This window comes from Capsicum annuum, chromosome 4, assembly GCF_002878395.1.
Source record: "Capsicum annuum cultivar UCD-10X-F1 chromosome 4, UCD10Xv1.1, whole genome shotgun sequence".
In the NCBI taxonomy this organism is placed as follows: Eukaryota; Viridiplantae; Streptophyta; class Magnoliopsida; order Solanales; family Solanaceae; genus Capsicum; species Capsicum annuum.
In genome coordinates, this window is record NC_061114.1 from 33,714,453 (window position 1) to 33,738,924 (window position 24,472).

General features: G+C 26.6%; 1 long non-coding RNA gene across 1 annotated transcript; it reads left to right on the top strand.

The window, feature by feature from the left end:
- Positions 1-11,798: 11,798 nt before the first annotated feature.
- LOC107868128 lies at positions 11,799-15,604 on the top strand. Its single transcript, XR_001673664.2, has 2 exons — positions 11,799-11,948; positions 14,941-15,604. It is a non-coding gene; the product is annotated as an uncharacterized LOC107868128 (long non-coding RNA).
- Positions 15,605-24,472: the final 8,868 nt, after the last annotated feature.

The following is a 24,472-nucleotide window of genomic DNA, read 5'->3' on the forward strand; positions in this document are numbered from 1 at the left end:
GTGGTGGTGGTGGTGGTGGTGGTGGTGGTGGTGGTGGTGGTGGTGGTGGTGGTGGTGGTGGTGATGATGATGGTGGGTGGTGATGGTGGTGGTGGTGATGATGATGATGATGGTGATGATAGCAATAATGATTAAAAAATAAGTACTGTAATCTCTTTGATTTTATAATTATTTATAATTAAAAATTAAATAATTCAAACTAAATTTTAAAATGTCTGCAATTGGCCAGATAAGCATTTTCACATATGTGAACTAATTTAACTTTAAATTACCTTATTCTTAGGCATTTTGAAAGGAAAATTTGTTAGTATTTAGATAATTCAAGAAAGAAAAATAAGGATGACTACATTATTATTATAAGTGATTTTAATTAGGGTAACTTATTCATTTATTTGAAGCACAGAAATTCAAATGGTAAATTAATTAAAAGTAACTAATGATAAATTTATTAAAATTGATATACTATTAATGCAAATTAAAAGATAAAGATTAGAAAAATATGTCATTTGAAATTTTTATAACATTTTTTAGTTTTAATTAAAACTATAAAAGGATAGATGATATTTTCAGAGATATAAATTATATAAATTAGTCTTTAGATAAACATAAAGTTTCCTGAATATTGGTTTGTTGAATTGGTATTAAATTTTTGAATTTTAAATTTCAAATGGAAGTTACAGATTCTTTTAAATATTGAAAACAAACTCTATACTAGATAATGAATATGAACTAACTAAAAGATAAATTTGAATTTTAATTTATATTAACAGATAAAAAATATTTAAATTTAAAAATATTAAGCTTTTTGAAGAAAAAAAATTTCATTAACTTCAAACTTGGAATCTATAGTTAAAGGGTCCTAAACAAACTCTAACTATTTCATAATAATAATAATAATAATAATAATAATAATAATAATAATAATAATAATAATAATAATAATAATAATAATAATAATAATAATAATAATAATAATAATAATAATAATAATCTAGAAGTAATAATAGTAGTACATACGCGTTGTTATTAGTAATAGTTGTAAAATAATAATAACAGTTATAATATAATAATAATAATAATAATAATAATATAATAATGATAATAATAATACGTACAAAAGTTATCTATATTTATATGTCAATGTCCAATTACACAAAAAAAAAAATTGAAGAAAATATAAAATCTATTTTATCACTATTTTTCAAATTTACCGAAACAATTTATATATATATATATATATATATATATGCTATATTAAAAGTGTGAAACCCCTTAAAAAAGTGATTTGAACTTTTTGTCCGACAAAATTATCTTTTCACTATTTTTTTAATTTATTATTATTTAATTTTTTTTATTATATTTATAATTAGATTCCTAAAATATATGGAAGGAGAACCAATTAATATTTTTCTTTGTAGTAATCAATTAAAATAATACTCCTAAAATAAAATTAAAAAATACTCATAAAATAGAATTATACTAAGAAAATACTTCTATATAAATATTAGAGATACACGTTAACAAGGAAAAGAAGCTTTCATTCGGACCAAGGGTTATTCTCATAATAATTGGTCTTGACTAATGTGTCTCATTTGTAAGGTTGAGTTTGTCATGATCAAGTTAGGCCAACAATATCCCTACCATAAATAAATCAAGCAGCGGAAAAAGGAAGAATTTAAGCTGTTATTTGCATGGTTTATATCTACTTTTTTGTGATTTGCATGTCATATTTCAATGATACCACTTTTTTTATGCGAACGATGATGGAGGTTACGTTTAATTGTATTATTTTTATATTTTTATTTTGATATTTTTCTTATGTAAAGGTAAAGTTTAGTTATATTATTTGATATTTTTATTATCGTATTATGTTGTTATAGTTTACAGGTGGTAGATGAGTATCAGACGGCTTTGAGAAAATTTTTATGTAAAGGTTAGATTTAATTATATTATTTTGATGTCTCTATCATCGTACTGTATTGTTGCAGTTTACAGTTTATAGATGGTAGATGAATGTCGATCGACTTTGACAAATTTTTTTGATAAGTATTAGGTTTAATTAAATAAATTCTCCAAAAGATATTGAATTTAATTATTGTGTTCATCTTTATTATTTAAACAAATATCCTATTTAGTATAATATTTGAACTCAACAAAGTGAGGTAAACGCGCGAGACGCGTACACCTAAACTAGTATATATATAAAGAGAGAGGAGGGGGGGGGGGGGGGGGGGAGGGGGGAAAAAAAAGGGTGGGGGGGGGGGGGGGGGGGGGGGGGGGGGGGGGGGAGAATTAGCTTAAAGAATTTTGTATAGTCTCAGAAATTAGGACTAATTAAATAAACTATTAAGAAAAAATGGAACAATTTTAAGTTTTTAAAAACACGGTTGAAGGATACGTACTATTCGTGTTTCAAAAATTTCTCACTTTTATATGTATGAACAAGCAAAAATTAAAATTACAATTTCATTTCTCAAATAAGTATGTATTGTTTTTTAAAAAGTAAGGATGAAAAAAATAACAACCTGATCTATTTATAACTAATTGATAGGATATTTGAATTTTGAATTTAAATAATTTGAGTTGGAATGAAGTTTTGTCTTCTTAACCTCTCTTATATATATACTCCTATAATAATCCATAAATGTTAGTCTTTTTTCTATTCTTCTGTCATTGATCATTAGCTTATTTACTGCATTGTTCATATTTTTCTTTTTATGATTTATTTTTTAATTTTAATATTTTTATTTTTTATATATAAATGAGTAATTATCGTAATTTCATGCTATTTTTTCTATCATCTCCAAATTTAAGTGAGTAATATTTATTCGGATATTGAATTTCAATTTTAATAAAAGCTTAATTGGAATGAAGTTCTAATTTTTTTAACTTCTTTTATATATACTTCTATGGTGATGTATAAGTTTAAGTTCCTTCTCCAATTTTCGTTATTGATTGTTATATTCTTCAATCAAATGAATTTTTTTTTATTTAACTTTATTATTGTTACGTGCAGATGATGATAATTTTTCCAACTATATTCAATCTTGAATTAATGTTCTTATCTTTTTTTTGTGATGATTTTATTTTATTATTATTGTTGATTTGTAGAAGAGATAAAGAATATCAAGAAAAGAGAAAAATAGACAACTGTGAAAGTACAAAATTTATTGATATAGTTGGCCAGGCTTAAGTTTTCTAAATCATATGTTTGATATTATTGATCTCCTTTTTAATGTTGTTTTATTTCATAGATTTTCTTTATTTAATCAGTTATATGCAACTAAAATTGTTTCCGTATTTAATATCATATTCACAAATTGTTCTGTATTTAATATCATATTCATGAATTGTTCTGTATTTAAATTATTTTTGACAATCTGAAATTCTTAAATAGTAAATAATAATTAAGAAAAATATAAAACATATTATTTATTTATTTTTACAATTGTATGATTAGTTTTACCATATAAATTTGGTTAGAGATGGGGGAGGAGGAAATGTTAACAAACTAACATTTTAAAATTATGAATAATATAATAAAAATATTAAAAATAATTATTTTTTTTCAATTACAGAATTATTTTTTTCCTAAAAACTTGATTAGAAATATGAAATTAGGGTCGGGTGGGGTGGGGTGGGGGTGGAGAGGGGGGAGGGGGTTGGATGCGTATGGGAGGGGTAGAATTTACTTTTATTTGTTAAAAAAAATTAAAAGGTTGTGGAGATGGATGTACAAGTGGGGAGAGGAGTGGAAGGTTTGGATGGGGATAGATATTTTAATTTTTTTCATATTTTATTGAGAAATAATATATTAGTTAATTTTTGTAAAAGTATATATGATTTAATAAGCTTGAACGAAACACTTCAATATGAAGCAATTAAAAATAATATGTTAATATTATTTATGCATCTCATGAGTACATATACTAGTATCTTTAATAGTCGTAGAGGCTCATGATTTTGCCTAGTAGATATTATGTTTCTTTTTCGATCGCAAATTTTTAGTTGGTGACAAACTTGTTATTTGAGGCTTGTTGGCTAAGTTTAGGGTTTGTTGAACTGGGGTGTAGTGTAGGGAGCCATCACTCCCACTTAGATTTGGGATGTGACATTTAAATTTTATTTAGAACTTTTAAATAATATATTAGATTTAACAGTTTAAATTAAGAGTTTCAACTATCGGACTCCAATTCATTTATATAAATTGGGATAGAAGGAGTATTTCACTTTTAGGGTGTGTTTGGTATGATGGAAAATACTTTCCATGGAAAATATTTTCTTGGAAAATACTTTCCATGGAAAATATTTTCTTGGAAAATGTTTTCCTGGAAAATAAATTGACTTTCTACTTATTTTCTCATGTTTGGTTGGTGAGTGGAAAATATTTTTCGAAAAATATTTTATGGTATTTGGTTGGTGAGTAGAGACTATTTTTTAGAAAAATATTTTCTAGTGTTTGATTGGTGAGTCAAAAAATATTTTTTTAGAAAATACTACTAACTATTAACTAGTATATCAGTGCATCTAGCAACTCAACAATTTGTAAGAACTAATTTAAGCATAACAAATAATATCAATATTGAATACTACAATATTACAATTACTAAATTTAAGCAATTATTAATTAGCAAATATAGGAGACACTTTTCAATATTTTGTCAGGACAATCTCAAGATATTACAATCAATAGAAATATAACGGAACGACAAGCTTATTCAACCTCGTGAAACAAGTTACATCGATGACAAAATGAAACATGCAATTAGTAAAAGTAACATAGATAAGTCTTCCTCTATGCATATGAAAATAACAATACATTCAACGAACATTGGAAATGGAAAAAATTCAGGCTTCACTATTTTTTATTTTAAGCAGTGAAAAATTGAAGCAAATCACAGTGAAAAATATTTTCGAGTAATATAAATTTTTGAGAAATGTGAATTTTTTGAATCATATGAATATGAGTGTTGTTGGGGTGGGGGTCATAAGTCACATTTATTATTTTCTAAAAAATGACTTCCCTTAACCCAGAAGGAAAGTCATTTTCCCATAAATTAAGAAAATGAGTTGTTGTGGAAAATGTTCTCCAAACATTTTATTGCAACCAAACAAGGGAAAATAGGAAAACATTTTTCAGAAAACATTTTCCATCATACCAAACACACCCGTATTTCCTCTATTTTGATTTATTTTTTTATTTTTATTTTTTTCAGAAAAAAAATGTTTTTCTTGTAACTCTTTAATTTTAAATTTCCCTAATGCATTTTTATGACCACAAACTTAAAGAGAGTTTTGAGGGTAAATTATATAAATGGCCCCATAGAGGGTGGCTTTGTTTCTTTGATCCCCACAACAAAAGTACTACAAAACTAACCTTTTTTTTTATGTATGGAAAAACATATTTGCCTCTCTATACATAAAATATTTTGAGTAATTTCCATGGATAATTATTCATATTTTGAAAATTACCTACAAATATTATTTTTGTTTCGTTTACGACAAAAATATCATTGAACTATCCCTATTTTCTTCAAAATATACTTGATACTTCAAAAATATTTCTCCTCTCCAGGTTGACATGTTATGTCATTAAAATTTCCTTTTTATATATATAATAAATAGATCTATTTAAATTATCAAATTTATTTAACTAAAGTTTTATCCTATTTTTTTAAAAAAATAAAGACACATAATATATTTATAATTGAGGAACAATTTAATTATCTACTGTAAATTTTATATTCATTTTGTCTTTCTTAAAAAAAAAAAAGAATATAAATTATATTTATTCTTTACTCGATATGAGAAAAATTATTACATCAAATGATAAATATCAGATAATCACACAATTTAAAGGGAAATGATTGTCTGGTAATGTTATGCAATTTACTCATCAATGAAGTAGCTGATTTGAATTATTTTATTTGGTACTTTTCATTGTTTTTCTCATTTATTTATTTCACCACTTAATAATATTTTAAAACTCAAGGTATTTATATAAATTGGTACTAATTTAATAATTTTTGGTTATTTATTTTATATAATAAAGATTCTTAAAATGTAAAAGAAATAAAAATGATGGCTTTCGGATTTTCATATACGTACTAAATGTACTATTTTTAAAGAAAAGAAAAATTATTTAGTCATGAAACAAATTAAATTTTAAGAAAAATATTAACAAAATGATCTAATATTACAAATGAATCTTTAAAATAGCACCCAACCAATTGTCGCTTTTTTTGTGGGTTTAGGATGAGGAAAGAATATAAATTGACGTTTAATTATATGATAAGATAAAATACAGTATAATAGAAATAAAAATTAATATGAAAAAGCTAAATTAAAAATAATAAATTTGTGTTTTCTAAAGTTTTTTGCCTATGTTCAAGAGTTGACACTATCACATTATGTCTTGATTTATGAGATGCTCTATACACTAGTCTTAGAGGCAAGACTTAGCCCAAGGACTTTGAAACAACAAGTTATACCCCGTGAATAAGAGTTGCAACTACCATATTGTGTCTTGATTTATGATATGTCTATAACTCTTGCGTTAGAGACAAGATTTAGCTCAAGAACTTTTAAACAAGAAGATACACCTCCCATGGGCAAGAGTTGATACTACCACATTGTGTCTTGATTTATGAGTTATTCTATAACTCTAGCCTTAGGGGCTCTTCTTAGCCGGACTTTTAAACAATAAGTTACACCCCATGGGTAAGAGCAAATTGTGTTTTGATTTATGAAATATTTTATAACTCTTACCGTAGAGACAAGACTTAGCCCAAGGACTTTCAAACAATAAGTTATGCCCCCATGGGCAAGAATTGGCACTACCACACTATGTCTTGATTTATATGATTCTCTATAAGTCTCGCCTGTAAAACTAGACTTAGCTCAAGAAGCTCCAAGAAAAATAAGTTACTCCCCATAGGAAAGAGTTAACACTATTTCATTATGTCTTAGTTTATGAGATATACTGTAACTCTTGCATTATAGATAAGACGTAGTTCAAGAATTTTCAAACAAGAAGTTGTGCCCCACGAGCAAGACTTGACACTACCATATTGTGTCTTAATTAATGAGTTGTCTTATATCTTGTCTTAAAGGCAAGATTTGTTCCTAAGGACTTCTAAATGAAAAGTCACGCCCTTAAGTTTACTTTGATGTCAAAGAAAGAAGATGTTTTGTGGATTATCCCACTTTTTGTTCATTAGCAACATATAATAGAAATTAAGGGGAAAAAAAGATAAAGAGAAAAAGGAAAAAAAGGGAAGAAAAAAAATAAAGGTTAGTAAAAAATAAAAAAAATGACAAGAATAAAAAACAAAAAAATAAAAAATAAAAGTTGAGAAGAAAAAATAAAATAAAAAGAAAGTTTGAAAAAATGAGAAAAAAAATGTTTAAAATATAAAGAAAAATAAAAAAGAACAAATAAAAGAAAAATAAGGTCGAGACAAATAAATTAGAACAAGAAAAAAAAAAGAGAAAAAGAAAAATTAAGGAAATGTAAAAAAAAAAAAAAAGGAGGGGAAAAATAAGAAAATAAAAAGAAGTTGAGAGACAAATGAACATGGAAAGAATAAAGACATTTGAGGTGTATGGAGAAAAAATGTGGAGTCTAAAGCAAAAAGGGTTTTTTTTTACCAAAATTTCAAAGGGGACACTTGATTTAGAAAGAAACCAAAGGGGATAGAATATTGTCGATGAGCGATTTGCAAGTCCCCTGGTGGCCAGCGATCTACTAAAAAAGCTGTAAAAAGAGACCATAAAAAAGAGACCTCAAAAATAGATAAAAAATATGAGACCTCATGAGGTCGCTTGTCCCCTCAATTTATTATTTTAATTTATTTTTAAATAAAGAGACCTCATAAAGTCGATAAATGATTAAAAAATTAATGACACAATATTAGGGACTTCAAGAGGTCGCAATAAAATGCGAGAAAATCTAGCGCTAGTCATGAAATATAAAGTAAAGAAGAAGAAGAATAGAGAGAGAAGATAGGAGACTTTTTTTATTTTTGATGAGGATTCTTGATGTGACGAATTACAATGGAGGAAAACTCCTTTATTTATAGGAAAAAACTAACCTTGGGGTTTCTAACTTTTCCATAAATAGATATTCACTATAAATGGTAAAGTAGGCATTCACTATATATGGTAAAGTAGACATTCACTATCTATGGTAATATATTTATAACACTCCTCCTTGAATATCTAAGTGATAGATAATGTGCCTCGTTAAAACCGTATTAGAAAAATCCTAGTGAAAAAAATCTAGTGAAGAAAAAAGAGTACACATCTCTAACAATACTCATATAGGTTGCCTCATTAAACACCTTACAAGGAAAACCCAATGGGAAAAAACCTTGTTAGGGAAAAAGAGTACAACGCGTATTAACTCCCCCTAATGAGAACATCTTTGAACCTTTGCATCTTGATCTTGTGCATCATCTTCTTGAAAGTTGTAATTGGAGGAGACTTGGTGAATAAATCAGCTACATTATCACTTGAATGAATCAGTTGCATGTTAATATCACCATTCTTTTGGAGATCATGTGTATAGAAAAGTTTTGACGAAATATACTTCATTTTTTCTCCTTTTATGAATCCTCCATTAGGTTGTGCTATACATGATGCATTATATTCATAAAATCATGGGTACTTTGTCACATTTCAAACCACATTTTTCTCGAATGATATGTATCATGGACCTCAACCATATCATGGACCTCAACCATACACATTCCCGGATAGCTTCATGAATAACTATTATCTCAGCATGATTCATTAAAGTGGCTAGATAGACTACTTTGTATATCTCTAAGATATGACAATATCCCCACATATGAACACATTATATGTTTAAGATCGAGATTTATGCGGCTCGAATAAGTACCCAACATTAGAACGACCAATAAGATCGGGACTGCAATCTTGCTAACAAATTGACTGAAAAGGCTATGTCATGCCTTGTAGTATTTATAAGATATATTAGTGCACCAATTGCACTAAGATATGGTACGTCATAACTAAGGAGTTCCTCATTCTTTTCTTGAGCTCGGAATGAATCCTTATTCAATTATGCATGTTTCTCATTTAAGAAAATATTTTATTGCTTTTGAAAACTCTCCAAGAGTATCAATAATTTTCAAGCTATAAGTTTATACAATATAAGAATTATAAATAAGTTTTTCAGAAACTTTTATATGCTTCAAACATTTTGAATCCTTAAAAGTTTTCATATAAATTTTGTCAAGTGACAAAATTCAACATTTCATGAGTGACATCTTCAAATATCTGGCCTGCAAATCAAATAAGTCTTATCTTACCAAGATACATCCTTTCACATCACTTGATACATATTTTTACGTCAACATGCTTAAATAAACGTAGAATTTAGATTCTCATAATCTTTTACAATATTACACCAATATTGTATCAAAGATATTGATGGTATATCATTTCGTATCGGTTCACAGTGTGACATAATATTTTGAGATCTCATCACTTTATTATTTTCAGGTACCTGATCCTCTCATAAGGTTTTATGAAGTGTTATGTAGTAGGCTTTTCAAGAGCACATTGACTTTTTATTATGATTATTTGATCTTCATTCTTTTCAAGGGTTATTTCATCTAAAACCGATTGGTCTACTACGTTTCATGTATGCGTAGACTTTTTCCTTTAGAGACACAAAATAGGAGCACTTGCAACTTAAATATGAGATTGAATTTGAGTCAACAGATGCTTTCGAGCATTTGACTTGAATTATTTTTTGAATGAGGATCTATGATAATTCCTAACATATTTCATAGCTGCTTCTAATCTCCCCATCATGTTAGAAAAACTAATATACATCCTCCATCTTCTTTGAGGAATTCATCTTTGTGCATTATGGTATATTCATTAATTATATACCGCACATCAAAACTATTAGATGGAAACGTGTGGTTCTTGACTCAGAACCAACTTTGAAGGGGAATTAACCATAATTTATTGGTCTAATGCATACAAGTGTTATTTTATGCAACATATCATATTTCAGACCAACACATGATGCTTTGTTTTTATTAGCAATGGTTTAGCTATTTATCAAAGGCATTCAATATCAAACTATCATTATCAAGATGAATTGTCTTGATTATACAATCTGAAAATTACGCTCTTAACTCAATTTTATTGAGCAAGCAACTTTATGAATGTCAAACTGCAGGTTGACAATACGCGTACAAGTGATCATCTTATATCGATGCATCTTAATAGATCACATGACTGGTGAACAGACCCATATTCACCTTTTATGTTTTTCAGATTTTAAGGGATTCAATCCAATATTAGTTGGTTCAACCAACTTATCGTGAGAACAAGCAACATTAAAAGTAATGAAGAATTTTCTAATTCTTTAATATATGTTTAATACAAACTATGCACATCTTTGGAATGTCACAATCGTTTATGTCAATTTATGAACTTTTATACTAGTAAACTCCAAGTTTCATGACATTTATTTTTTTCTTAGTAAATTTCAGATTTACTATTACACGAATAAATTTCAGATTTACTACTTCAGAAGTAGATTTCAAAATAACTCTTCTCAATTATTTAGCCTCTTTCGGAGGTGAGTTGTGATGCCATCACAATCAAGTGCATGTTTGTATTGAAAAAATTGAAATCCTCATTCCCCAGGAATGAAATATAACCGTGCCTTAAGTCTATCAAATTTTGATAGCTTATAACCTCTTTCGTGATATTGCTACTTTAAGAGCAAAATGAGGCATACATGTGATTGTAAAAAAAATTTCTCTAGCATATCTTATAATCATGTTAAGCGGATAAATATATCGTCACTTTTGATGATTATATATTATCATATTGTCTCTCCACGCTTATATTCGTACGTTGAATCGTCTTCTTTCAGTCATATTAAGCATTGCTATCACATTTACTTCAAGTAATGAAGGATATTCAATAAGACATGTTTCTTTCATGACTTTTCACAAAAATACATTATTTTGCCTTAGCCATCATTATATCAATAATATGGTGCATTGAGATTCAAACTCGATGTCTTATCCATATAAAAAGGCATCTTAAATTATAATTCGATGAGACTTAAAGCCAACATCTTATCATCATGGTGCATTGAAACTTTTAACCCAATGTCTTACCCTCTTAATGAGATGAGATTTAAATTCATCATCATATCTTTTAACAACATTGTTCTTCATGAACAAATTTAAAGCATACGTAGTTTCAAACCAATTATTTTTCCTCAAATTCAACAATAATTATATCATTAGCAGCAAAAGACAAATAACATAAGGAATCACTAACCTTGAAATTACCTTTAGATTTATAATATCACCTTGTTTAGCAGAGCCTCGTATTGATAACGTGTTATGAAATATAAAGTAAAGAAGAAGAAGAATAGAGGGAGAAGAGATGAGACTTCTTTATTTCTTATAAGGATTCTTGATGTGGTGAATTACAATGAAGGAAAACTACTTTATTTATAGGGGAAAACTAACCTTGGGGTGAGTTTGTAACTTTTTCATAAATAGACATTCACTATAAATAGTAAAGTAGACATTCACTATGTATGGTAATATATTTATAACAACGTCAAAATAATTAAATTACTTTAAAAGAAAATTATGAAATATAAGCGGGTCAATAAGATTTTAAACATTGCGGCCTCGTGAGATCTCTACAATTTTAATAAATTAATATTTATTATTAGAAAATATTAATTTAATTATTTTAATATTTATTATTATAATAGAAAATACAACATCCAAAATTAAAGATTCAGCTCTCTCAAATTCGCCCCTCTAAAAATTGGCTCTGTGAAAACTCTCTCGTCCAAATTGGCCCCTCTCTCAAAATCGTCTCTCTGAAAGCTCTCTCAAATCCTAAATAATCCGCTAGTTCTTCCATTCCATGTAAGGCTGCAACTTTAATTTCCTTCTTATTTATGTATATGAATGTCTTGGGTCTTCTTTATTTTCCCCAAATTGTGAATGAATAGTTTGGGTTTTATTGCCTTGTTTCAGAACAACGTTTATGCTTTATATGCTTTCCGACTTTCTTGTTGTTTTCTTCGATCTTCATTTGAGTTACAGATTCAGTCTTATACCTCTATGTATTCTGTGTTTTTTGTATTTTTGGTTCTAAGACATTTTGGATTTTGTTGCATTTTTGCATTCTGTTGCATTGTACATGAATGCTATTTTGCTATTAAGTTTGGATTTTAGGACAAATTTTTATACTTGTATTTGCAAGAAAAGATTTCTGGTCCAATCTATAATTGAATAACTAAGAAAATTGTTTAGAAATGATATTGAATTCATCTGTTTGCTTCCTATTTCAGATCTTGTGGTTCAGTGTGTATGGTATTGCAGTTTTGAATGTCTTAGTTGTGATTTGGGAGAACGTTCGATGAAGCATTTTATTGTTAAACTAATGTTTGTTTCAAGTTTAAATGACTCTGATTGATTTCATATAGGCAATAAATTTCCTGTTTGGGTTTTTTCATATGGAAAAATACTAGTCTAAATGACTATAATTGATGCCTCAATAGCTAAGAATTGAATTAGAATGAACAAAGGACTGATAGTTCAAACTGTTTGATCACAACTTTTCTTAAATCAGTTCCAAAATATTCTTATATATAGTATGTCTTTTTTTCTACAAGATAATCATCAATTAAGCTGATCTGGATTTGCTTCGTACTCGAATTCTAAATTTCTAAGCTTTAATTATTGTAGTTCTCCACACTCACCTAATAGAATATGCACAACAACATCAAAGAGAAGGTGTCCATTTTGTTGTTTCTAGGATAGTGACTGCACTAAATGCAGTGTACTTTTGAAGCAGCAAGCATATTCTTAATTTTCTTGAAAGTTGTATTTGCCTCATACTATGGTGATTGGGAGGAGATATAAAGAGATGTCACAACGGCAAAGTTTAAATGGTCACCCGGTTAGAGTAGGGATTCAGTTAGCAGAATCTCTATTTTCTGCTAAGCACTTAACTTTAACAACGCTATATTTCTTATATCTAAGATTGTGTATACATTATAATATAGAATTCTATTTGAGCGAAAGAGTGTGGAACGAAATTAAGGAAGTTAAATAGTTGAATTATGAAGTTCAAATTTATAAAATAAGGAATAATGTGTATAGCTTCAATGTTAATCGGATATGGCATTAGCTTTAAGTTTATCGCTTTATATAGTTTTTAAGAATGCATACAACAAGGAGTTTTAGGATTTTGTTTGTTATATAAGGACCTGAGTAGTTGAATTTCTCATCAACTTAGATTCTAGTTGATACCTCAAAAGTCAATCTAGATGATCTAAATTACTTAGTAATAGCTTAAACCTCTCACAAGATGCAAATTATGATGGCAAACTGATTAGAATTAACTGGTTGCATTTCTTTGAAAAGAAACAAAGTATTCACTTTTTACCTCAAATAATCGTTTTGTGTGTAGTAATAACTCAATGACACTGACAAAAACTAGCAAAAACTTAAACATCGTAATAGAGAAAAATCACATTCATGCAAAGATGCAACAACAACAACAAACCCAGTGAATTCCCACATAGTGAGGAGTGTATTCTCACATAGTGAGGTCTGGGGAGGGTAAGATGTACGCAGTCCATACCACTAATCCCGGGGAAGTAGCAAGGCTGTTTCCGATAGACCCCCGGCTCAAGACAAGGAATTTTATGCAAAGATAGATTAAGTAAATTTTATCTCTACATCATGATTAAGTTTTAATAACACGTAATTAAATTGTTGTTCACCTTCCTTTGATGTCCTCTAATTAAATTCACTGTACATACAATAATAAAAACTTATTAACAGTACTTCTCTCTATCAACTGCAACAATAATGCACAATAATGATTCCAGAAAAATTCACATAGCTGGGAATACCAACAAGTTTGATACTTACACCTAATTTTATTTTTTTCTTCTAAAAATCATTGGTAGGACGATTGAATCATACAAGATGTGAATTTGAAAGTTGAGGTCTTAGTACAAGTATGGAACATCAAGGAGGAAATAAAAGAGTGTGAACGTTTACTTTTAAATTTGAAACATTGAGAGCAACAACGAAAAATTCAATTGTAAAAAGTACTTCCCATACAGCCTTTTTGGATTGTCGTTCCATATACGAGGCGTTTGGCTATGAAAACTGTGAATATTTGAAAAAATATAGTTTTTGTTTTCAAAGTAAAAAATAATATTTAAAAACGGAAGTTGTGTTTGGCCATAAATACAAATTTGAAGTTGTTTTGAGTTTTTGTGAGTAATTTGGAGCGAAAAAAGTAAAAATAATTTTTTGATGCTATTCAAATTCCTGAAAGAAATTCCAGATTTTTCAGAATTTTATGGCCAAGCGTAATTTTCGGATTTCAACTCCGGGAGAAAGTGCTCCATTTTCATGGCCAAGTGTCCCCATAGTCTTATATTGTACTGTATTGAGTTGTATTATTAAAATAATGTTTAGATAGATTGTATTGTTTGTTGTCCTTCAGTAACGTTTTTCTTGATTGGTTTGACTGTATATACTAGCAATACTCTACTTTTGCAACAAGGTTCGCGCTTTTGTTAGTTAATAGAAGATTAAATAAACGGAGTGAAAGTTTCTAATAGTTTAACGATAGTTGATTCCCTAATCACTATGAACAAAAGTAGTTTTTTAGTTCTTGTTGTAGTATCTCTGGAAGTAATTAATTTACTCTCTGGTGCTAATGTTTGTTCATTTCTTAGAAATAATTTTGTTGTTTACTTATAATGCCAAAGAAAAATTTGATATCTATGTATACTTGTGATGGTCATGTACTTAGTTCACTAACTGCTATTTTCTTTTATTGCTCTATGAACAAATTAACTGTTTGCAGTTTTGCTTTACAAATTAACAGAATTCATGTTTGTCTACATGATCTTGGATATTGTGGACTAATGTCTACGGTTTTAGAAGGCTTTTTAAAGTTTTTAATGCTCGTCTGTGGGTGATAGAGGGGCATAATTTTCCAACAGTGTGTTTGGAGAACCCGAGCTGCTTTCTAGCAAGGCAGTGTCACCTTTCCCTTCATAATTACCTTGACATTTGGTGATATCTTTTAATTGATGCAAAGGAATACATTTGGTCGATAGCTTTTAATTGATGTAGAGGGAAAGACAAGGGATATATAATATTCAGGAATGAAGTCCCAATTTGATGCATTACTTGCATGGGGAGGAGGAATTCCCCCTTGTCTTGGTGATGCAGTTCGCCCTCCTCGACTCTCTCAGTCTCTACCTATTTCATATCAAGTATATGGTTAATACAGAGATGTGACTCAGGAGCCCAGCAATGATGAAGATGATGAGGATTATTATGTTGATAATTTACCATCGCATTGTTAATATTGAGTTTTGTGTTAGATAATCTAAACTATTTACTTTATGGTGGTTTATTTAAATTATTAAGTATTTTTTAATGCATGAGAGCTTTGAAGTAGTCTAATCAATAGTACTATTGTATAAATAACTTTACTACTATGTTTCTTCATTCAATTTCAAGGTACTTTAAGTTGGTTTTCATTAAGTGTTCATTGGATGAGATATTTAGTACTTGTGTTTGTTATTTGATTGATTGATGTGAGCTCTGAGAGCTCAATTTAGTTGATTAGATTGTATATATTATTGAATCAAATTAAAATGATAGGTATCTGTAAAAATTGTTTTTGTCTTATTTTTTTTTTTTTTCCAGAAAAGAGACCTCATGAGGTCGTCATTTTGCATTTTTATTTAACAAAAAGCGACCATAGGAGGTCTCTTTTTTACAATTTCATTTTCTAGGCACTCAAACAAGAGACTGTAAGAAGTAGCTTATGTTTTAAATAAACTGTTTATGATAAAAATAAAGAAATAATAGTAACATGATAAGGTGTCTTTTAATTAAAAATAAAAAATAAAATCAAATAGAGACCTTTAATAAAATAATAATATTATAAAAAATAGTTTAGAGACCTCATGAGCTCTCTTTCTAAAAAATAATCTAGTGACCTCGTGAAGTTGTTTTTAAGCGACATCATGAGTTCTTTTATGAAAAGCAACCTATATTTTAGAGATCATTGAGGTTGCTTTTGAAGTCTCTTTTTTAGGAAAAGAGACTTCATGAGGTCTCTTTCTAGAGCTTTTTTAGTGGTTGCATGGGGTCCAGCGATTTGCAAGTAACCTGATGTCTAACGATTTGCATGGATTTTTTTATTATTTAAGTAGTTTCTTGTTGTAAATCATTTTAGCTTGATCTACACTCCCGTTTCAACTCGAGTATTTATTCTTGTTCAACTTATTCTTATTTTTTGTATTAAAAATGAATCAAGATACAGTAAGAGTAAATTTATATTGGGGGGGGGGGGGGGTAAAGTTTTATATGAAACTAGCACTGTAATATATAATCGGCGGCCTGTATTTGTGCATATATTTTCATTATCTCTTAAATATAAGTGATTGCAATGCTACTAAAAAATAAAATGGGTATAAGTGATTCAAAAGATGTAGTGGTTATCACTGGACGATAATTAACGTCTTTTCCTGCAAATGGAGTTATAACACATGGTGAGACTTGTATTTGAAATGATGATTCTTTGTCTATATTTCTTCGTATTGTTGAAATTTTTGATAGTCGCATTAACTTAATAAGTCTTGACTTATATGCGTCAGTTGAACGTTGTCCTATCATTCAAGAACCCACCGACAATGAATTTGATCTTTGTGATAATTCATATTTATCAAATTTGAATAGTCCAACAATAAACAATGAGAGAATTTGACAGCCACTCAAATGATATAAGTAACTTGACTATACAATGTGATGGTTGGTTTGATACACAATATCATAATTTTGATTGGAATGTGCAAAGTTTGAATTCTAATTATCAACAACGTACTTTTCCGCCGGAGTCAATCGATGGGTAAATATAATAAGTTTTTAAACTTAATTAAGTTATAATTTATACTTATTATATTTGACTATTTCTTTTTTTGTTTTATAAATGTAATGGCTTTGAAGGTACACTAACTCGGCTTAACAAAATGTAGAAAATAATGATAACATAGCTGATAATGAGGGGTGTGGATCAGACAATGATGAACCTTCAGAACATGAATCAACGGATAATAATGAAACGTTTGGTGATGATGATGATATCATTAGAGAGGCTGCAACCCTGGTTGTTCATAGTGTTAGTCATCCTTTGATAGAGATCGGTGTTTATCTTGTAATTTTAACAAAGTGATTCATATCTATATATAAAAATCAGTTTGTTATGATCAAAAGTAGAATTAATAAAAATTATTTAAAGAATGTAATATTTAAGCTCAAGAATTCGATGTAATATATTTGTACTTCAAAATAAAAGATAACATAAAAAATATACATTAACATACCTTACTACTGAGAATACCTTAATTTGTCTTTTGATAGAATTTTTCTAATTTTTTTTTTGTTTACAATGTTTCTGCACTTGAGAATAGAGATGTTTCTATACTTGAGAATTGAGACTGAGGATTTATATAGGCATGACATTAGTTAACTTTATGGATTTTAGACCTTCACGTGTTGCAACAAAGAAACTCACATGCAGACATAAATCACGCTATGCAAATCGTTAGACCCCAGGCGATGACTTGCAAATCGCTGGACCCCAGGTGACTTGCAAATCGCTGGCCACCAGCAACTTGCAAATTGCTCAATCAACAACGTTTTGTCCCCTTTAGTTTCTTTCCAAAACAAGTGTGCTCTTTGAAATGTTGGTCCAAAAAAGCCTCTTTTGACTTAGGACTCCAAAAATGTACGTGTTCTATACATAAAAAGAAAGAAAGGTTAGTCTTTAAAGACTTTTTTAATGAGGTACAAAGATACAAAACACCTACTATAGGGATTATTCTATGTAATTTTCTGGCTTTGATATATTCTACATATGTTTATATTAAGACAACAATATTCAAAAGTTTTATTTACGTTCTTAAACTCTATGGCAAAATAAAATCAAACAAACCAATTGAAACGGACGAGGTAGCACGTTATTTCAATATTTCATTTAAAATTCCAATACTCGTGAGTTCTACGTACAAGAGTACTAGTAATAGTACTCTTAACATTTAGTAGGGAATATTATTTCAAGGATGCCGCTAAATGACCATAATTTTTTGGCCATAAATATACAAAGACCGTATTAACCTTTTACTTAAATTAAAAAAAAAGTAAATTTTTAATATTAAATACAACTAAAATTTATGTGGGATAAGTTATTACTATCATTAAATGTGAAAGAAAATTAAATTAACTTTACTATGTGGGACCCACCTAACTTCATCCATTGCATTTTCATCCTTCTCACTCAATCTTCAATTTAGTCTCTCTTTTTTTAAATCAAAATTTAAAACTAGTTTTATTACTACATTGATCATAATTATTTAAAATATTTTTTAGAAAAGTTCATCAACGATTATTAATATATTGATCATAATCCTTTAAAATATTTTTTAGAAAAAGTTCATCTATGATTAACTAATTTTGAACTTATCACAATAATAAATTTATTATTATATAAAAGTCATTCAACTCTAGAGTTTATCACATTTTTTTAAAACATTAGCTAGGGTTGATAAATATGAACAATATAATTTTTATAATGTGTCAGTGTTTATTATATTTAAAGTATTTTGAATTTTGATTACCAATATTGAAATATTTTGAAATTAGACTTACAAAATTAAAAAATTATTTAAATAAAATAATTAATAAAATTATTTAATTAGAATACATATTTTTTTCCATAATTTTTTGGCCCAAAAATGATCATAATGTATAAAGCTATACTAACCTTTTCCTTTAAAAAAAAAAAAATCTTTACTATCTTCTAAATTCAAGAAGTTAAATATAACAAAAATTTATATTGAATAAATTATGACTATCATCAAATATGAAAGAGGAATATTTATTTAACTTTAAAATGGGAGACCCACCTTAATTTCGCCTTCTATCCAATCACACCCTCCCTTTTCGTCCTTCTCCCTCAATTTCTCTTTAGTCTTTCTTTTTTTATCGAAATTTAAAACTAATATTATTATATATTGAACATAATTCTTTAAAATATTTTTGAATAAAGGCATTAGTGGTTAACTAAATTTTGAATTTATCAGAGAAATTTATTTATTTATTAATTATATAAAAAATCATTTCATTCTAAAGTTTATCACAAAAGTGTTTTTTCTTAAAACATTAACTAGGTTCAACGAATATGAAAAATATGATTTTTATAATGTGTCAATTTTATCATGTCTAAAATATTTTGAATTTTGATTATCATTATTGAAATATATTCAAATTAGACTGAGAAATTATTTAAATATAGTTTAAATCTATTAAAATATCATAATTAATTAAAACTATTTAATTAGAGGATATATTAATAGTGAATATAAGTAATATTCACAAGTTATCAAATTACTGTAATATAGAGGTACAAAATTACAATAATAATGTGTCTTGATATCTTTAGTTGTTGTTAACTAGGGTCCACAAATGTGAATTTTGTGATTTTCACAATTTCTATAATGTGTCAATATCTATTATGTGTATAATGATTTGAATTTTGACTGCCATTAATGAAATATATTAAATTATATTTAACATTTATCTAAATATATAGCTTAAATTTTATTTAAATATAATATTACTTAATTAGAGACCATATTAATAACAAATATAAATTATAATTTGCAAATTATAAAATCGACGTAACATAAGGACGTAAGACGACAACATTAATGCATGACTCTCATGAGTTCATGTTAACTAGGATCAAAATATGTGAACTATACGATTTTTATAATATATGGATGTCTCTCGTGTTTAAAGTGTTTTGAATTTTTACTGTCGATATTGAAATATTTTGAAATTATATTTAAAAATAATTGTAATAAAATTTAAATTTATTTAAATATAAAATTTAATAAAATTGCTTAATTAAAGGACATATTCATAAAAATTATCAGTAATGATTCACAAATTATCAAATCAGCATAACCTAAGGGTCTAAGGCTACAACATTAATGCGTCTTGATATCTAGAGTTGTTGTTAACTAGGGTCAACACATGTGAACTGTATAATTTTTAGGATTCTATAATGTGTCGACGTCTATTATGTCTAGAGTGTGTTTGAAATTTTGACTGTATTATTCAAATTATTTAAATATATAGTTTAAATTTATTGCAAGTTGGCTCGTACACCACGACTATAAAAAATAATTTAAAAATAATTAATAATTAGAGGTCATATTAATAACATATATAAATGATAATTCGCAAGTTATCAAATCGGCATAACACGAGAGCATAAGTCCCCACAACATTAGTGGAAGACTTTTTAGGATTGTTGTTAACTAGATTGACACACATGAACTATATCAGGTTTATGATTTCTATAATGTGTTGATGTCCACCATGTCTAAAGTAAGACTCGTATTTGATAGCAACTAACCCTTATAAATGATACTAAATTGATATTCATGATACATATATTATTTATTAAAAATATATTAATAAATAATTATATATATATTTATAAATAATATTATAAAAATAATTAATTCATGTTTTTTGATATTTTTTATGACCCACGTAATTTAATTCAAAAGAAAAGAAAATATGAATCTATAACCTTGTTCAACAATAAAATTCTATTTAAATTCAATAATTAAAATAATAGTGTAGTTAATCAGTTATGCTAGATGAATAAATAAATTAATAATAATAAAAATACGTAGCATAACATAAAATTACAAGAAGTAATGATTGACAAATAAAAAGAAAGGAAATGGAATATAAATAATGTAAAATAAAAAATTAATATTAAAAAGCAAAAACTAAAATTGTAATAAAAAAATCGAATGATGAATGAGGCTAAATATCCATGCGACACCTTTTGATTCGGATAGAAATTGATGAAAGAGGCTACATTGTTATTTTTTACTTTTATTTTTAATTTAGAAATAATTTAAAATAAAAATTTAATAAATGTATAATTTATTTATTTGATAAAATAATTTTTTTTGTGTCCAATGAGTGTAATATAAAATGATACAAATTATTTAATAGGATAAAATAAATATTAGTAATAATTTGTTTTCACTATAAATACTTAAGTTATTTGTAATTTTATTTAAATGTAATATTTTATTTTATTCTTTCAATTTAAAATTGTTTTATACATAATTTTTTAAAGTATTTAAAAAATAGGTATAATATTACGGAAAGTATAGGTGTAAGATTTTTATAATATAGCATATTTATGCTTGATTTTTATAATTAGGATCGACACTTATGAATTGTATAATTTTCGTGATTTCTATAATATGTCAATGTCTATCATAACTAAAGTGCTTTGAATTTTGAGAGTTGCTATTGAAATATTTAAAAGTTATATTTAAAAAAAATTAACTATATAGTTTAAATTTTATTCAAACATAATAATTTATAAAATTACTTATTAGAGCTCATATTAATAGAAAATTTAAATAATGATGCATAAGTTGTCAAATTGGCATTAGATAAGGGCACAAAAACTACAATATTATTTTGTTAGTACTCTCCTAGGTTGTTGTTAACTAGGTTGAATAAACTTCTTTGAAAAAAGATTTCAAAAATACAATACAAAATTTATATTGTGTCTACATAGTGATTAATTTTTTTTATCATAAAATCAAACACTAAGTTTCATCACAATAATATATTTGCCGATCTAATTAAATTATATTTTTAATCCTTTGATTTGATTTGATACAATCTTACCAAGTCTTACAAGTAAATTTAAAATATAATTTAAATAGATCAATGATTATAATGTAATTATTTTTAATTAACTAATTATAGCCGATTCAAATAAAATTTTTCTACGTTTTAACTTAAGTTTTATCTTGATCAGATATTTTGATAATTGTTATGACTCTCAAATATTATTTATTGGAATAATACTTTTATGGTCTATTATTAAATTGAATTAACTAATAATTACTGCAAATGTAATTATTGTTAGTTGAACAAGGATTAATAACTGAACATAATAATTATAAAAATGTATCTATACAATAATTTATATCTAAATAAATTAATAATTAAATTTAATTGCTTTTGATCAACTAATTATATTAATTTTAAACAAATTAATTTCACTAAGTGTTGCATTATGTTTGTTCGATAATAATATCTTTATTGTAATGGCGTCGATAGAAGTTCAGTATTTTGAAATGAAATCTATGTAAGAAATTATAGTCAATTTTTGGATGAAAGAAAACCTCTTTATAAAGAGCAAAATGAATAAATTAAATTTCATTTTTTGACTTAATTATCGATTAGAAGATTTAGCTTGTATGAATTATTATTGATTTGATACCAATAATGAGCTATTTCAGTATCTTAAGCATATATATATATATATATATATATATATATATATATACCCACGATTAAAATTAATTGATAGTCTTATCTTACATATGGAGTATTTGAAGTGTCATTAGAGTTGTCGACGATTGGATTCAATTTTATAGCTTTTAAATTTTAAATGTAATTTTTAAAAATAAGTAATTATATTAACTTTGATTAACTAATTATATCAAATCTAAACAAATTTTAATAAGTCTCACCCAAGCTTATCCTAATCAAGTGCTATGAGAATTAGTTTTTATTATGTGTCTCAAATCGATATTATAGCTATTATATGTCCTTTACTTTGTTATTTTCTATTAGTACACAAAAATTATGGTCAAATAATTTTTGTGTTCTAAATATTAAAGATAGAATATTTTTATGTCACAAACATATTAATTTTTAAATTTAAATGACGTTTATGTTTGAAGTTTTTTTATGTGATAGAATCAATGTTATATAATAGCAGATAAATTTTACCTATCTTTGATTTCAGTTATTCAATTTTTCAATTCTTTTTAATTTTCACCTATAACATGTCTAGTGTAAGTGAAAAATAAATTATTTTTCACACGATAAAAGCTAATTTAGCAAAAGTAACCTCAGTAAAATATTTCAAACAAAATATTATAATTAATCAATATTTGTACTTCAGGTTATTAAGAAATGTGAAAACAATTAAGTGAGGACATAGTTAATTTTTATTTAGAGTGCTAACAAATTATGACAATGGTTAGCTTAATATCTATATTGAGTGATTATTTTAGGTTGATGTTTACTAGGGTCAACAATTATGAACTCTATGATTTTTATAATGTGCTAATATCTATCATGTCTAAAGAATTTTGAATTTAGACAATCGTTATAGAAATAGTTCTTAATTATATTTTAAAACTATTTAAATATGTTGTTCGATTTTTTTAAATATAAAAATAAAATTACGTAGTTAAAGTTCATATTAATAACAAATATAATTAATGATTCATCAGTTAATAAATATATTTTTAATTCACCAGGTAACAAATATAATAATTAAAGTACGTAGGATCGCAAGACCATAACATTAACGTGTGACTTTCTTGAATTGATGTTTAACCAATATCGATTTTTTTTGAACTATATGATTTTTATTTTGTGTCGATATTTATCATGTCTAAAGTAATTTGAGCTTTGACTATCACTATTGAAATATTTTTAAATTATATTTTAAAAAAATTCAAATATGTAGTTTAAATTTATATAAACATAAAAATTAATATAGTTCATTAATTAGAAGTCATATGTACTAATAAAAATATAAATAATGGTTCCTACGTTGTCAAATCGGTGTAACATAGTGACGCAAGACTACAACATCAATGTGTGACTCTCTTAGGTTATTGTTAATTAAAGTCGACACTTATGAACTATATTATTTTTATAACTTGTCAATGTCTATCACGTCTAAAGTGTTTTAAGTTTTTATTGTTTTAATTAAAATATTTTCATATTATATTAAAAATTGTTTAACTATGCAAACTTTTAGTTTTAAAACTCGTAAATAATTTTTATTCTTTTCTTTATGTATTTTTCTTATCATTTATATATAATTTAAGTGTAAGATTAACATAGGGTAATTTTTTCTATCAACTAAGAAATTTTTTATGCTAAATTTTCAAATGTTATGTGACTTCTTTCCTCTGTATTTCTAAAAATAAATAGAAAAGATTTGAAATGAAAAAAAAATTATTTGAATTATCATGAGTAAAATTATAGCATAATTAAAATTGTACAACTGAATTCATAAAAAAATAATTAACTTTTTGTGTTGAAAATTTCGATAATTACTTATTTTATGTAATACTAAACTACTAATCAGATTTCAACAAAAATAAAAAACTAAAAGTTATTCAAAATATTAATAGGTTTTAATCTCTCTCTCTCTCTCTCTCTCTCTCTCTCTATCTATCTATCTATCTATCTATCTATCTATC